The sequence below is a fragment of the Hemitrygon akajei genome, chromosome 16, assembly GCF_048418815.1.
Source record: "Hemitrygon akajei chromosome 16, sHemAka1.3, whole genome shotgun sequence".
Taxonomy (NCBI): Eukaryota; Metazoa; Chordata; class Chondrichthyes; order Myliobatiformes; family Dasyatidae; genus Hemitrygon; species Hemitrygon akajei.
The window spans coordinates 41,293,495-41,308,377 of NC_133139.1; positions in this window are offsets into that span (position 1 = coordinate 41,293,495).

The window sequence follows — 14,883 nt, forward strand, 5'->3', positions numbered from 1 at the left end:
GACCTGCTGAGTATTTCCAGCATCTTGTGATATTATTTCAAAATTCACCATTTGCACTACTTAATATTTATTGAAGGATAAAGGATAGTTTGTCGAATGTATCAGGATGGGGAGTGATAAATGCAAAGTTGAGACACTATTTGCATTAATCTTTTACAACATAGGATGTTCCTGCACTATAAATAGCTAGATCGACAAAATTAGAAAGGTACCTTCTGGGTAAATGCTTCAGACTTGCCCCCCTCCTCACAATAATATTAATGATCTGCCACAGTTAAGAATTTCCACCAGCACTGAGCAATGCTGAGTTCATTTCTGTAGACCTCTGTAAGGTAAGGCAGCAAAAACAAAGCAGCAGGGATCTACTGCTGCACCACAATCCTTGTGTGGTCAATGACCAGCATAGCAATGCTTTGTCTCCCCTCAAAGCCAAAGGGCAGGACTCTGATTTGAGAGCATAACTAAAATGACTCCAAGTTTAAGGAGTATTATCTTTACCACTTCCTTTGTGTGCATGAACAAAAGCCTTTCTCTTACCTGGATTTCTGGAGCTATAGCATGGTCTAGCACAGAAATGGACCCATGATATCCATACCAACATTTTTGCCAATCTACCTTTATCCCTTTTGACCATATCCTTCTATGATTTGCCTTAAGTGCCTATCCAAATGCCTTTAAACGTAGTAATCGTACCTGACTTGATTGTTCCCTTTGGCAGCACATTCTAGACATCAACCACATTTTGTGTAAAAAAAACTTCCCCTTTAATTCTCCTTTAAAACTCCCTCCTCTCAACTTAAACCTGTGTCCTTTTGCTTTTAACATTCCAACCGCAGGGAAAAGATTTTGACTATCTAGTCTCTAAACAATCTTATATGCTTCTATCACATCACCACTTGAGCCTCCTTCACTCCAGGAAGAACAGGCCGGAGCTTGTTCAATCTCTCCAGTCCAGGCAGCACTCAGGCACATCTTCATTCTCTTCACTATAAGCACACCCTTTCCATAGTGTGATGACCAGAACTGCACACAATATTCCTAATGAAGTTGAATCACTGAAGGGTACTCAGTAGCTGTGGCAGGGCTTGAATGCTAATACCCTGTACATAGGTGACAAGTCTTCGCTTCCAGATGAGCTCAATGCCTTCTATGCTTGTGTTGACTGTCACAAAATCCCTCAGCTCCTGATGACCCTGTAATTTCAGTTTTTGAGGCTGACATGAGAGCATCCTTCAGGAGGGGAAAAGCATCCAGCCCAGAAGGGGTACCCAGCCGACTACTAAAGACCTGTGCTGATCAACTGCCTGGAGTATTCATCGACATCTTTGATCTCTCACTTCGGCAGTCTGAGGTACCCACCTACTTCAAGCAAGCTTCAATTATAACAGTGCCAAAGAAAAATGTGGTAACCTGCCTCAATGACTGTTGTCCAGCAGCATTTACATCCACTGTGATGAAGTGCTTTGAGAAGTTGGTGATGAAACAGTTCAACTCCTGCTGAGAAGCGACTTGGATCTGCTCCAATTTGCCTACCGACACAACAAGTCCACAGCAGATGGCATTTCATTGGTTCTCCTCTGAACCCTGAAACATCTAGATAGCAAAGGTACGTACATCAGGATACTCTTTATTAATTAAAGCTCAGAATTTAATACTATCATCCACTCAAAACTAATCAATAAACTTACAGACCTTAGCATCAATGCCTCCTTGTGCAATTGGATCCTCGATTTCCTCACTTGCAGACCCCAGTCAGTTTAGGTTGGCGAAAACATCTCCTCCACAATTGCTATCAGCATAGGTGCACACAGCCTTGTGTTTTCCTCTGTTCTACTGGCTTTATACTTATGACTGTGAGGCTAAGCACAACTCCAATTCTATATTTACGTTTGCTGATGACACCACTATCATAGGCCAAATCAAAGGTGGAGATGAATCAGAATATAGAAGGGAAATTGAATATCTGGCTGAATGTTGCCAAAACAAGAGCCTCTCACTCAATGTTAGCAACATGAAGGAGATGATTATTGACTTCAGGAGGAGGAAACTGGAGGTTAACGAGCCAGTCCTCCTCGAGGCATGAGGTGGAGAGTGTCAGCAACTTTAAATTCCTCAGTGCTACATCATTTTAGAGAATCTGTCCTGGGCCCAGTACATAAGTGCAATTATGAAGAAGGTACAGCAGCACCTCTACTTCCATAGAAGTTTGCAAACATTTGACATGATAATTAAAATTTTAACAAACTTCTACAGATGTGTGGTGGAGAGCATATTGGCTGGTTGCATCATGGCCTGATATGGAAACACCAATGCCCTTGAATGGAAAATCCTAAAAAAGGTAGTGGATACGGCTCAGTTCATCACGTGTAAAACCATCCCACCATTGAGCACATGTACCTGGAGCAGAATCGCAGGAAAGCAGCATCTATCATCAGGGACCCCAATTACCCAAGTCATGCCCCCTTTTCACTGCTGCTATCGGAAAGAAGGTACCGAAGCCCCAGGACTCACACTATCAGATTCAGAAGCAGTTCCTGCCACTCAACCATCAGGCTCTTGAACCAATGGGGGTAACTTCACTCATCCATCATCGAACTGTCCCCACAACCTTTAGACTCACTTTCAAGGAATCATCTTGTTTTCGATTTTTTTTATTGTTATTATTTCTTTATTTTCTTTTGTATTTGCAGTTTGTTCTCTTTTGCACATTGGTTGTCTGTTTGTCTTGTTGGATGCAACCTTTCATTGATTCTGTTATGTTTGTTGCATTTACTGAGTATGCCTGCAAGGAAATGAATCTCAGGGTTGCATATGTTGACATATGCAGTACAGTACAAAAGTCTTAGGCATGTGTAAAAACATTCTGAAAAGCAAAGATGCTTTCAAAAATAATGAAAAGAAAAGTTTCTAAATCTCAAAAAAACTAGAAAGAGCAGTAGACAGTAAAAAAGTAAATCAAATCAATATTTGGTGGGACCTCCCTTTGTCTTTAAAACTACATCAATTCTCTTAGGTATAAATTGTGCAGTTTTATAAGGAAGTTGGCTGGTAATCTATTCCAAGCATCTTGGAGAACTTGCCACAGTTCTGCAGAGTTTGGCTGTCTCACTTCCTTCTGACTCTCCAGGTGATCCCAGACAGGCTTGAGGATGTTGAGATCAGGGCTCTGTGGAGGCCACACCATCTGTCGCAGAACTCCTTGTTCTTCTTTTCACTGAAGATAGCTCTTTATGACATTCGCCATGTGTTTGGGGTTATTATCCTGCAGCAGAATGAAGCTGGGATTAGATCAGATGCCTCTCTGATGGTATTGTGTGATGAATGAGAATCTGCATTGAAGATTCCATTAATTTTGACCAGATCACCAACTCCATTTACAGAAATGCAGCCCCAGGCCTGCAGGGAGCCTCCGCCGTGCTTTGCTGTTGGTTGTAGACACTCATCCATGTAGTGCTCTTCAGCTCTTCTACAAACTCCCTCCTGCTTGAGCCAGAGAATTCAAATTTTAACTTGTCAGTCCAGAGCACATGCTGCCACTGTTCAATATCCCATTCCTTGTATTTCTGTGTGTAGATGAGTCTCCTGGCTTTATTTCCATTTCAGAGGAATGGATTTTTGGCAGCAACACATCCATGAAGACCACTTCAGACAAGACTGCTCTAGACTGGAGAGGGGTGTACTTGTGTTCTAGTGGTTTTGTTGAATTCAGAGCTGATAGCAGTGCTGGACTTCTTCCAATTTAGTCAGTTTACTGTATCTCTCATCTAGTACTGCCAGTTTCCACAGTTGACCACTGTGTTTCTGGTCTCAAAATTCCCTGTTTCTTTGTACTTCTTCAGAAGACCTTGGACAGCACACCTTTAAACTCATGTCTACCAAGAAATTCCTGCTTGGGAGAGACCATGCTGATGTGTGATGACTACCTTGTGTCTTGTTGCTATGCTCACTTTTGCCATAGTGTAAGAATTGATAATCTGGAGGTTAAATTGTTACACCTGCCACACCCTCACCTTTTAGCTTGATTGTCCTTTACTCAGTTTAATTCCTTCTACACACCTTTCTGTTTCAGTTAATCAGTTTAATTCATTCAACTCATTATGTCATTGATCATTAGTACCTGTTTGTTTTGTTTTTTTAATCGTGCTCTGGGCTATATACCCACAAAGTAACCAGGTTTTTATTTGAAAGTGGGCTGTTACTTAATATGTTGCTTTCTTTAACAAAATACCAACTTTTCTCTGCAAAATTTAACTTTTTGGAAAATGAATGTCAGGAAATCTAAAACAAACATCTAAAGCAAAATTTATATAAAAATTTTAGCGTGCCCAAGACTTTTGCAGAGTTCTGTGCGTACCTTGATAATAAATTTACATTGAACTTTGAACCAATGCTTTGTAAAGTTGAAACATAACCTTCTAACTCTTAAATGCTTTGTGGCAGCCTTTGAAGGCAAGCTTGCCATATACCATCTTCACCATCTTATCACCTTATGTTGCCAACTTCAGGGAACAAAGGTCTTGAACTCCAAGGTCACTGAGAATCATTTTAACCGGGCTGCCATCTATTGGCAGTACACAGCTGCTGTGGGTGCATCTTGATCTAAAATGACATGTGAGATGTTCTGTGATAATTCAACCTCTTCACTTGCCACTCTCACCCTACGGATGAAGGTACTGTTCCAGAATCCACGCTCAGGAAGTCGCCCAGTTGAATTCTGGAATCACTGTGCCATTTTACCCTACACATCTCACCCACAAGAGAATATTACCAACAGGAATCTGCACCACAAGACAGGATGTGTTTTGTTTACTCTTCAGAAGTATGTTTTTGGCAAACAGCATCATTGAAATCTCTCAGTTCAATCATAGATAAACTTTTTATAGGTACATGCTGAAAAATACACTTCCCACAAATGTTGTGAAAATTATCAGTTACCATGGAAACAATGCTGGCTAGTGCTAGTAATTATTTGTATGCACTTGACAAAAAAGTACAGATTCCATTTTAATTATAGCTGAGAAAATTGCAGCACCGGATACACATTTATTGGGACAAGCCTTTATAAATATGTGCTCTTTTATAAATATGTCCAGCTCCTGTCAAGAAGGCTACTGATCGTTCCTACCATTTAAGTATAATCATAAATTTAGATGTCAACTGATATCCATTTAATTGCAATGTAACAACCAGGTCCAAATAAAACTTGGTTTGTTTGTTGCAGATGTCTGGGTTGTCCTATAAGTGCAAGTAAAAATAAAATAAAGATCAAAATAAACCACAGGTCACCACAGAAACAAACTGCACCTGCTGGAAACAAGTGTGCCATTGCTGCAGTTTTAGCCCAAAGTCATCGCTCCTTTAAAATGGATACAGCGGGTGTCAAAGTTTAATGTGGATCCTGAGGTGTTCATCCTTTCCACAACTACTGATCATAACATATGCTTGAGTCTTACCTTCATTTCTCGACTGATTTGACGTTCAATGTGTCTCATGTTCATTGTTTAGAGTGCCTCAGGCATTTTAGGTGGAGGTTGGAGGTTTATGCTGTTCCCTTTCTCTTCATGGTTCTACAGTAAGAATAGAGTTGCAATAAGGTTCTTGGCCATTGCCAAGACCTTTCACAAGGACATTCTTAAATCATGGAAAATCAAGAAGGACTAAAAGTTTCTACCCAGTATTGTGGCAAGAGTCCAGATACCAGAGTTGTACTTGGAGTTGTGACAGCGAGATCTGTGTGAGAGGAAGAGCCATTAAAAACAGCAAGTCTCGTTGAGAGTAAGCTTCACTTTGTACGTCCAAGATCAGGGTCTGTGGAAACTGCACAACATTACAAACAGCAAGTCTCATTGCGAGATCTTGAGCCAATAAAAAGAAACGAGGTTTATGTGGGGTGGCCATTGTGGGAGTGAGCCAGTGTTAGAGTAGGGAGTTCCAGATTTTGCTCAAGGGACTTCGATGAGAAGAGGAGGAGGCCATTTTGGATTGGTCATTGTGTAAGTGGTCCAGTGAAGCAGTGTAGGATTTAAGGTTTTGGTTCAAGAATCAGAGGGAAGGAGGCACAGGCAAGAAATAGGTATGAATAGAAAAGGGTTGTTTTTTAATTATATATAGTATCAGTTTTATATAACTAAAACGATACCAAATTACAACAAATTAAATAAAATTAGGGATTCAGGATCAGGTGATGTGTTGTAGCTGCATGATGTGGGTGCCATTGTGGTTCCTGGTGACCACATCTGCAGCACATCCTGGCTGTTTGAAGAACTGAACTCTGGCTCAAAGTTGATAACCTAAAATCTGAGCTTCAAGCACTGTGATGTATCAAGAAAGGAGAGAGTTACCTGGACACTGTGTTTCAGTTGCACCATTAGATCAACAACTTCAAATTTTGTCTGTGGCTAGGGTCAAGAGAATGTGACTGTGAGTGAAACAGGTGGTGGGGGGGGGGGTGGTGCTGGAAGAGATTCAGCCCTTGAGCTTTCCCAATAGGTCTGAGATTGATGCTTCCTGTGAGGATAAGAGTGGGGAGTGGAGGCTGCAGGAAGGATGAGCAACTGAACCATAGCACCAAGGTTTAGGGAGCCATCTAAGAGGGAGGAGAGAAGAGAAATGTAGGTGTAATTGGGGATAATTCTCTGTTACAGGGATTGAATGTCCTAAGGGTGTGTTGTCCGCCTGGTGCTCAGGTTCGGGACATCCCATCTGACCTGCAGAGGAAGTTGGATTGGGAGGAGGAACATCCATTTGTCATGGTCCATGTGAGTACGGCAGCATAGGAAGACCAAGGAAGGAGGTTCTGCTGAGCAAATTTGAGTAGCTAAGGACAAAAATAAAATACAGTACCAAGAAAGTAATAGTCTCTGGACTGTTGGCTCATTCATCTGCAAAATGGTGCAGGGTTTATAAAATCAGATAGCTAAATGTGTGGCTGAAAGATTGGAGTGGGAAAAATGAGCTTGAATTCATGAGACATTGGCACCATATTGGAGAAGGAGGGAGCTGTTCCCATGGGTGGGCTCCACCTGAACCATTCAGGGATCAGGATCTTGGAAGGTCACACACCCAGGGCTTTAAACTAAATATTAAGGGTGGGTTCAACACTGGAATGACAACAATGACGTAAAAGGGAAAGAGAGAGCAGGAGAGGTTACGGAAGTGTGCACAATAAAAAAAGGCAAAAAGATTAGAAAGGGATAAGAAAGTAACTTCTGGTCATAAGGAGAAAATATTGAAAATGGTGATGAATACAGGACTGTATATATTTGACTGCAGCACGTAACATATGAAATAAGGGAAATAATCTTGCAGTGCAGATGGAAATTGGCAGGCATCATGTTCTGGGCATCACTGAGTTGAGGCTAAAAGATAGCTGGGAGCTAAATATCCAAAAATACACATTGTATCAAAAGGGTAGGCAGGTGGGAAGAAGGGTTGGTGTGGCTGTGTTTGTAAAAAAATTAAATCAGTTCCTTACAAAGAAGTGACATCAGATCTGCAGATGTAGACTTCTTGAGTGTAGAGTTAAGAAGCTGCAAGGGTAAAAAGACCCTAATGGGAGGTACATATAGGGCTCTGAACAGGATGTAGGGTACAAATAACCCAGGAGATTAAAAAGGCATGAAAACAGCAATGTTACAATGGTCATGGGGGGTGACTGGGAAAATCAGGTTGGTGCAAAAATTCAGGAGAAGAAATTTGCAGAATGCCTACCTGATGGTGTTTAGAACAGCTGTGTTTGCATTAACAACCAACATATCCAAAGGTGTGCTAAGGGTATCAGCACATTCCAATGCCAAAATAGCATGCCCACAATGCTTGGCAGATCAACATGAACACAACAGAACACAAGAAGTAACAAAGCAACAACTGTAAAACAAGCCCCATTCTTCCCTCCCACCCACCCCCAGGACAGGACAGGACAGGACATCTTCTTCAGCCACCACCCTCTAGCAGACTTGGACTCTGGCTCACAGACACTGGGGTTTGACTTCCTCGGCAGACTCACAGAAAGTCACTGACATCAAACATTAGGCCTGAAACTCCAGACTCGTTAACGATAGGATCAAAACACTAGGTCTCAAACTCTGGACTCACCTATTCATGAAAGCAGGATCGTTGTTCTCCTGCCTGCACGGAACCCTGACTCCAGAAACTGCTAACAGGTTGCTGACCCTAGAGGACCATCCCGGCCTTGTGAACGCTGGCCTGTCATCCAACCATGAATGTCCCACATCCACTTTACTGGCTTTCAAACATGGAGCAGAGACTTAGACTCCAGACTAGCCTCTAATTCCCTCACATTTCTGATTCTAAACTTTAACCTGACCCCTAACTCCCCTCTCTATTCCCAAACTCATCTTTACAAATCTAAATGGTCATGACAAGATGGTGGCACGCTTGGCCACTGTGGCCACTACAGGTCCAATTGAAGGTGTATTTGTTCATCTTATTGCATATTGTTGTTGTGTCATCACTTGGACGATGCTTATTGTTGTGCCGAGAATGTGCCTGATCCAACAAACGGAGCAAGGGATTGTCTTGGGCATTTTTATTGTGATCCACCAGACCCTCTCTGACATTGGTAGCATAGAATACTGCAAGTCTGGTTCACTGGTTCATTGATGAGATCAATGTTGGGCGAGCTTCAATGCCTTGGTTGTGATAAGGACTGGGCCGGAGTTACATGGTTGTCTGTTGCAGCCGTCCAGGAGAAGAGGCACCAAGGTGGTGTGGGAGAGCCCCTGTGGGGTGCACTGGAATCTGTACTTGGGTTGGAGCTGGCCCCTACTATCGGTGCTGTCCCCACCCCGTGTTTGCTCAGTGCTGTTCTCCAGTGTTCGCTTGATGGGAGTACAGGCTGGACCATGTCAACTTGCCATCAATTCTATAGTCATACCACTCAAGGACATGGGCTATATATTTTTTTTCCTTCTGACTATATGTTTTTCAGAAATCATAACCATATGTGCTTTTGTGCTATGTACAGTGTGCTATTGCTAATGTGTTTTGCTCCTTGGCCGTGGAGGAATGTTGTTTCATTTGGTTATATCACGTATGGTTGAACAATAATTGAACTTGAACTTGAAAAAAAGCATCTAAGTCTGAGACATGGAGGTCACAGTATGGCACCATCTTGGACGAAGAAACTTGTGGTCATTACAGAAACTTAGTTACCACAAGGGTAGGAGTGGCTACTGGATGTTTCGAAGTTTATATGTTTCAAAAGGGACAGGGAGGGAGGTAAAAGAGATGGGGGAGTGGCATAGTGCAAAGCTGCAGGAAGGCAGGATGGTGTGATTGACTACTGAGTCGGTGTGGGTGGAATTCAGAAATAGAAAGGGGGCAATCATTCCTTTGCAATATTCTATAGAAACCACTCCCCCCAACACCCAATAGCAACAGAGGCACTGAGGAGCATATTGGAAGGCAGATATTGGAAATGTACAAAATAACAGGGTTGTTATCATGCATAACTTCATCTTCCCTAATATTGATTGGCACCGTTGTGCAAAAAATTTAGATGGGGCAGAATTATCAGGTGTTCTCAGGGAGGATTCCTGACACAATGTGTGAATAGGCCAACAGGAGGAGAGACCATACTGGATCTAGAATAGCAAATGAACAAAGTCAGATGTCAGATCTCTCAGTGGAAAAGCATTTCGGAGACAGTGACCACAACTCCCTGATTTTTACTATATCATTGGAAAGGAATAGAAGCAGAAGGTATGGAAAATATTTAATTGTGGGGCGGATAGCTGTGATGCTATTAGGCAGGGACTAGGGAGTGTAAATCAGGGACAGATGTTCTCAGGGAAATATAGAACAGAAACGTGGTGGTTGTTTAGGGAGTACTTGCATGGAGTTCTGGATAGGCTTTCTCCAGCGAGACAGGGAAAGGATGGTAGGGTGAAGGAGCCATGGCTGACAAGAGAATTGGAACATCTAATCAAGAGGAAGAAGAAAGAGTATTTATGGTTTAGGAAGGAAATATCAGACAGGGTTTTTGAGAATTATAAGGTAGCTTGGAAGGAGCTTAAGAAGGGACTTGGGAAAGCTAGAGGGGAACATGAGAAAGCCTCGGTGAGTCTACTGAGGCCCTCTACTGGTCGAGATCGACCATGGACGTTGCATCCCAGCTGTCTACATGGTAGGTAAGCCAAGGCAGTACAAGGAGAGCAAGCTGTTGCACATACAGCAGGCTCACCCCCTCCACGCAGCTGAGGGATGCAAAGTAACAGCAGAGACCGATATAGTTCGGCACCAGTGGCATCGCAGATGTGATGCGTCAGCATTGATCTCAATGTAACAATGCCTTAGGGGCTCCAGCTCTGGATTTTTCCGTAGGGAAAGCCTTATCCATGAATGGGTATAGCTTTAAGTTTTCTTTCTCCTGGATGACCTGCCAGCCACAGCTGACAAGCCCCATTTACCCAAAGCAACTGACTTTAAGGCACCAGAAACCCATCCTTGCCCCTTCTCCTGTCAGTAGAAATGGTTCAGCTCAGCTTTGTAGCTAAGTCACATGGGAAGGCCAGGAGGAAGACTATGGTGTCAGAGGCTATTTGAAACACATGCTATAAGCTCCCACTATAGGTAGAGAGAGCTTCTTCCCACTACCACCCCAGCTATAACATCCTTAAGGAACCATTTACTCACCTTAGTATGATTAAGGAGAAACTTGGTGTGATACACATATGTGAAGAACAAAAGGATGCCCAGAGAGAAGATAAGACCTATTAGCAATAAAAGAGGAAACATGTACTTGAAGTCGAAGAAGATAGGAGAGGTCCTTAATGAATAGTTTGCTTTAATATTCACCAATGAAGGAGACATTGATATTTGTGTGCGATGGATGTTCACTTCCTAAGCCAGTGGGCCTCTTTCTCATGTTTGCTAAGCCTGCTTTCTGAACATAGCAGCTGTTCCTTTTAAGATCACAAGCCATTGTAAGTTTTAAACAGACTCATTCAACTCTGCTGTGACAAGGATCGTTACAGGAAATCCTCCCTACCAAATGCAAAATGCATATACAACAGTTCATCAGTGTGCGACAGGAGAACACACAATATAGTACAATAGTCCCTGCTTTATTATTTTGTATATTATTATTACACATTGGTACTTTATTGTTGTGTATATTATTATTCTGTACTTTATTGTTAGTTAAGTTTGCACTGCTAAGTGTGTTTTTAAATGTTGCTGCTGTAACAAAAAAAATTCCACTCGGGATCAATAAAGTACTTCTTCTTCTTCTTCTTCTTCTTCTTCTTCTTCTTCTTATTATTATTATTATTATTATTATTATTATTATTATTATTATTATTATTATTATTATTATTATTATTAAACTTCCAACTAACAGTTGTTTACTTCTGGTCATAAACGGGAGACTGTCTTCAGTCCTTAAAAGTAAATGGTAAGCAGTAATCAGCTTGAAGTTAAAACAACTGCTGTCCATAGAACACTTTTGCAAACAAGCTCTATATATAGTAAATGCTCTTTCTGTGAGAAGTAAGATGTAGCTTGCTGCACTTGGTTTATTGCTGCCTGACAGTGCCGTATAAGACAATGGGTTGTTTCATTTGGCTAGTTTAAAACAGACAAGCTGACCCTAAGTTGCTTAGTTCAAGGAAACTTGTAGACAAGCTCGATAATATCTTTTAGCATATCAAATAACTGATGTACTTATAGTTGCAAGGTTTACGTACTCAAGGAAGTTAGCTTCATAGCATTAATTGTGGGAGCTGAGAACTATGTCTCCAAGATGCATTTAGACTGTTTGTGTGAAAAGAGAACATAAGGAAATATGAGTAAATAATGTGTGAAGTCACCAAAGTGGCAGAAAAAAGGGTATAAATGTAAGGAACTGTTCAGGCTTATTAGTAGTGGTTGAAGAACATAAAGAAGAATGATGAGAAGATGAGAAGAGTGGTGTCCATTCCTCTAGCTTCAACTTCTGCAGTAGACAATTCGCTCATCTGCATCATTGGTATGTCTTTTTAATACATAAGAATTGTTCCTGGTTTTTGGAAATCCTTTGTGCTTTAGAAATGGTTTGCATTTTGGAGATGTCTAAGATAGAAATCCTCTGTGAGTTTTAAATGCATTTTAAGTAGGTTGCTTGGATTTAAATGTGTATCACTGAAAATAAATTCACCATGGAGAATGACATGGAAGTAAACCAGCCTCTGAAGATTGGGCAGTTACAGTATAATCTGCTTTTAGTGAGAGTACTTGTGGCCTAGTACACTGACAGGTTGAACCAGGAGTGGTCGATTTTGTCTATCAAACTTGCTCCATCATCCACACAATCTTCTATATTCTATAAGCACACCACATTCCTTTCTTCCCAACTATAGTTTGTCCAACTATTTCATTCACTACACACTATTTTAACAAAATAATTGATCTTCACCGTCTTGGTTTTCTTCCTGCAGTGACGTATCTGGCATCCATTTTGGAACTGCACTTTGCTGTGGGATTGAAGAGCTCTCAGTACAGACACAAGTCTTCTTATAGTGTGGTGCACTAAGAGGAACCATTACTACTGCAACTCCTTAAGGAAGACCTTTCTTGGAACTGTGGCTGCAGGCACAATGAATGCAGTCGAAGGATGGTGGGTTGTATCATTGTTCTACCACCAGGTCAGAGTGGGCTTTACCTTGACAACATCACTTTTGTCTTGTCCAGTGTACATTGTCTTATATCAGGATGAAATGATATCAACATGCAGGAGCTCATAGTAAATTCCATGACAAAGCTGTAACCTGATCATGAGCTTCTGCTACTACTAAAATATTTGTGAAATGATTGTGCATTGTCCAATTAATAGCAGATAATCACGGCTTTGCTGGTATCAGGAAGAAGAATTTAACATAATATAATTCATCCATTATTTTCAGTCTCCAACTATATCTTCCCCTCTTCTATCAGCAGGCCATGTACAGCCAAGTGATATGCTGGGAAGGGTGTTCCTCTATAAATTTCCAGTGACCCTCCTCAGAGCATATTTCCATTCACCCACAAGGCCCTCATATTTCTTATGGACAACAGTATGATGTATTCAAAGACCACATCTCATTGAGAAGACACCACCTCTCACTGCACTGCACTAATACTTCAATGACTTTGTCATTCCTGCTAACAGCCACCTGAAAACATCCCAGGTGGCTATTACTCCTGTCTCAATATTGAGAGTCCATGTTGGTAGGAAATTTGACCACTGAGTTAACTTTAGCTCACTCACAGCAGCACTATCCCATTGATATTGTTGGGGACAGATCAGACCTGAATGGTTTCTTCCTGGCCATACCCCATCTGAAAATAAATCAACAGTGCAATTACTGTTCATCCCACTTGCTCTTTGCCTTATCATCGCCCTCAGTAAAATGGTCTCCCTCCATACAATGGCAGTAATAATTTGTATTTATACAGTGTACAGACAAGCGGCAGAATAGTGAAACTGCTAATAAATCTGCTGGTTCACGGAGCCTGTGGTGTAGGTTCAATCCTGATCTTGCATGCTGCTTGTGTCGAGTTTGCATGCTCACTGTTTCCAGATGGGGTCTTCTTCAAGTGCTCTAGTCTCATAATTCATCGCAAAGATATGCAAGTTGGTAGGTTAATTGGCTGCTATGCATTGCTATTGGGAATGTGGGGAGAATAGGTTTCAGTGAGAATTTGTTGGGGGAGTAGGAGAGAATGGCTTAGTGATCTGGAATGGACTCAGTGGTTTGAATGGCCTCATTCTAATTTGCAAGAAAATATGAGAAAAATGATGCAAAATCTTTTATATCATCAAGAATAGGAAGAGACCTACAGAATGTTAGAAGGGATGAATAGGTGAAAACCTTTGCAAATTCTGCAACTATCTTATGCAGTATGAAGGATGGAATATCAGTTGTACAATAAAGATAATCTAGAGCAAGAATCTGCCTCCTGCAAGTCCAGACTAATCCTTTAGGGATGAGTTGTGGAAACGGCCTCAAGCCATTGGCATTAATATCTCAGAGGATCTACCCTGGGCCAACCATATTGATGTTTATTAGGACATTGGGAAGGTTTGGTATGTCACCAAAGAATAGAGAAAATTTCTACAGATGTATTGTGAAGAGCATTCTGATTAGTTGCATCACCGCCTGGTATGGAGGCTTTAATACACAAGATCAAAGAACACTGCAGAGGGCTGAAGACTCAGACATTTCCATCATAGGAACTCGCCTCCCCAGCATCAAGGACATCTTCAAAAACTGATCCTTCAAGAGTGTTTAATATAATGCCATAGAACTCTTACCTTGTTTTGTAGCCTCTTGTGTGACATCTTAATAGACAATAGACAATAGGTACAGGAGTAGACCATTCGGCCCTTCAAGCCAGCCCCGCCATTCACTGTGATCATGTCTGATCATCTACAATCAGTACCCCGTTCCTGCCTTCTCCCCATATCCCTTGACTCCTCTATCTTTAAGAGCTCTATCTAACTCTTTTTTGAAAGCATCCAGAGAAATGGCCTCCACTGCCTTCTGAGGCAGAGCATTCCATAGATCCACAACTCTCTGGGTGAAAAAGTTTTTCTTCAGCTCTTTTCTAAATGGCCTACCCCTTATTCTTAAACTGTGGCCTCTGGTTCTGGGCTCCCCCAACATCAGGAACACTTTTCCTGCCTTTAGCGTGTCCAATCCCTTAATAATCTTATATGTTTCAATCAGATCCCCTCTCATCATTCTAAATTCCAGTGTATACAAGCCCAGTTGCTCCAATCTTTCAACATATGACAGTCCCACCAACCTGGGAATTAACCTCGTGAACCTACGCTGCACTCCCTCAATAGCAAGAATGTCAAATGCTCAAATTTGGAGACCAAAACTGCACACAATACTCCAG